This window comes from Littorina saxatilis, linkage group LG17, assembly GCF_037325665.1.
Source record: "Littorina saxatilis isolate snail1 linkage group LG17, US_GU_Lsax_2.0, whole genome shotgun sequence".
Classification (NCBI taxonomy): domain Eukaryota; kingdom Metazoa; phylum Mollusca; class Gastropoda; order Littorinimorpha; family Littorinidae; genus Littorina; species Littorina saxatilis.
Genome location: NC_090261.1, coordinates 29,363,938 through 29,367,394, shown reverse-complemented (window position 1 = coordinate 29,367,394; position 3,457 = coordinate 29,363,938).

The following is a 3,457-nucleotide window of genomic DNA, read 5'->3' as shown; positions in this document are numbered from 1 at the left end:
TCCAAGCCTGTGTCAAACACTTCCGCTGGCAGGCTGCAAACAGAGCATCAGAGTCGCGCGTTCCCTCGCCAGACCCTTTAGGGCGGTTTTTCAATACTGTCAACTCTCTTTGGCCTCGGGGTTATAGACCTTCTCGGAGGCGAACAAGAAGAAGAAAAAGAAAGGAAAATGTGGATTTCTGCTATCACTGTGTGGACTTCATCACGGGGGAGGGGTCAAGAAATACTGAGCGTCTGCTGTCCCTAAAGAAGAAGACGAAAAAAAAGAAGCAAATAAAATGTGAATCTCAGCTATGACTGTGTGGACTTCATCACGGGGGAGGGGTCAAGAAATACTGCAGAGCGTCTGCTGTCCCTAAAGAAGAAGAAGAAGTGGAGGCCAAGATAATTATTATCCTGCTACGCTTAGCATTAGAATATCTTTGATCTATGTAGTTAATGGAGGGACCAAGTTTTGCAGTTTACGCAAAGAGGGTAAGCTCCTACCGTCTTTGGTTCACGCTTGTCTCAAGAAGCATTGCGGATCCATCCGATTGCAGTGTCAGAAAAACAATATTTCTAATGTTTTTTTTCTTTTGAGTTTGCTTTCTCTGGCATGAGACATTAACCTTATGTTACAAACGACAAAGGTAGTCATTACTAATACACTTGAATGGCCTTTTGTTTTGATGAGCTCGTTTGACACAGAACTGTTTTGGATTGTTCCAGATTACTACGTTGGCCTGCCGCGCTATGTCCGTGCATTCCTGAAACCACCAAGTTTTCGGTGACATCACGTTGTTGTTTTTTTTTTTCTATGTCAGAATAAAAACTACCCTGAAAACAACCGACATGTGTTTCCCAAGGTTAGTGTCCTAATTCTATACCATGCTCTCTCCCTAACCCCCCCCCCCCCCCCTATTTTCGACTTGAACTGTTCTTATAACAAAGCTGCCTTATAGCAGTTACTAAACTTAATTTAAAAGTTTCGTTCTGCGGCAATCTTTGAGGCACTTGCGCACATTTCTTGACACCGTAGTATTCTGAAACGTTCACGTATGTCTGCACATTTCCTCTGCTCCCCCTTACTCACCCCTCCTCCTCACCGCCCCCCTTCACCCAACCTTTCGCATTCATCCCCCCCCCCCCTCCCTCATTACACTCACCTTTTCTTTTTGTCTTTCCTGAGTTTTACTTATTTCCTTTTCGTCGTCGTCATCACCCTCCTCCTCCGTCTTCTTCTCTTTTTTCTGTGAACTCATTTTACATCTCCTTTGCTCTTCTGACTATATTCTATTTACTTGATCTGATTCGATTTATCTGACGGCATTAAAGTCGTACAAAACCTGGGGTATACATAGATCCGAAACCATTACCTGTTCCGCTCATTCTCCCCGCCCCCACCATCACCTCTACCACCCTGTAGAATAGGCTTACTACACCAGCATATTAAATTGTTTGGGTGGACAAGATTTCAACACAAGATGATCTCTCAATCCCCACACCTCGTTACACCAGTTGAGTGCAAAGGAGGAGAACTGAAAGGGCGAAGGGGTGGACAAGACAGGAAGAAGAGCGGGAAGAAAAGGGATGGGGTTGGGGGGGGGGGGGGGGGGGCAAAGAAAAACCTGATTTGAAAGTTGGTGAGGCGTAAGCAACCGGTAGAGACTGACACCGTTGAGCGCTCAGCACGCCGCTACAACAATGACCACACGCACACCTCGCCCCTTTCAGCGCCCCACGGACACTAATGGGTCAAATGAGGCGTAGAGCTCGCCTCACAACATCGTCGCACGGGGAGCGACTCAAAAGCGTCCGGAGGTGACAAGGGCGATGCGACAATGTGGGCTCAGTTTTCGTTTACACGGAGTTAAGGGGATGAGCAGACAATAGAGAAAGAGGATTCCGTTTTCCACCCCTGGTTGTTGGTGTAGGGAAGTCTATTAGTTTCATGCACTGAGTGTGTTTAGGGCGCAGGGGGTTCCTTGTCAACACGGCGCCGGAGACACGGAGACGAAGTGACATACGGACAATCTGACACATTATCTTGCACTAGATTGAGTTTTTCCGGTATCAGCTTGAGGCCTGTTAGTATTCGTTTATGCTCTGGCTGGTGTTTAAAACGCAGGGGTTCCATGTCACATCTTGCTATAGCAGCGCGCGAGACACGAAGATGAGATGACACACAGACAACCTCACACATTATATATCTTGCACTGGATTGAGTTTTTTCTGTATTAGCTTGAGGTCTATTAGTTCGTGTACTTCTAAGCTAAACGCGAGGTTCTTGTCAAAACATCAACGTAAACAAGAAGGCATGTTGACAAATATCCGATCTGACACACTGTCATGAGGCACTGAAGTGTGTTTCTCGAGTTATATTCCATTCCAATTTCCCTTCTTCAACACTCCTTATGGAATTAACTTCCTGACAGTGTAAAACAAACAATTTCTATTGGTTCTTTTAAAAGGTTCTTATCCAGAGATGACCCTGTTATTCCCACGTATTTTTACTCGAAAGATCGAAGAGCTGAAATTGTCCATTGCAAATTAAGATTAGAGATTAGTGATTTAAATGGCGATTTGTTCAAGGGACATTTGACAAATGACACTTCATGCAGGTGCGGATTTCATATCGAACATTGCAAACACTTTTTATTTGACTGTCCTTTACATGAGAATGTCAGAGCGACCACTATCAAGACTTTGCCAGATTATAATGATATCACTGTTTTTTTTGTGTGTGTTATGTACGGCAAGAGCGACAAGTCACTCACTGAAAACAAAGCGATGTTTTATCAGATTCAGAGATTTATTTTGGCAGTAAACGGTTTTGTTAAGATTGAATGATTTGCTATTTTTGTTAGAAATTGTATTGTTATGTAGTGGATGCACTCTCTCTCTCTCTCTCTCTCTCTCTCTCTCTCTCTCTCTCTCTCTCTCTCTCTCTCTCTCTCTCTCTCTCTCTCTCTCTCTCTCTCTCTCTTCTCTGTTTCTTTTTCTCTCTCTCTCTCTCTCTCTCTTTCAGTCTTTTTCTTTTTCTCTCGTTATATATGTATTACTCCATTGTGTGTGCTTCTCTGCTGCTGTTGTTGTTGAAGTACTGGTTTTGTTTTCGTTATTCTAATTGTTTTGATTGGTTTGAATTATGATTTTACAATATTGTTCGCCAATTCATTGATTTGTCGACTGCGGACTTCCTGGCAGCCACTGGTCTGAGGATTTAGCACGGCCATCAACATCGAACGCAGAAGAAGAAGAAGAAAATTGATTTGCCTCTAAGAGCACATTCATAAGTTTATCTTGTTGTGCTCCTTTAGTAACACATACATTTCATGCATGGCTTTGTAAACTTGTATTTGAATAAAACACTGTTTAATACCAAGTTAGTTTCTCCGGTATCAGCTTGAGATGTGTTAGGGCAAGCATTACAGGTTTTTGTCAAAACATCAGCGCAAACAAAAAGGCATTTGGGCAAA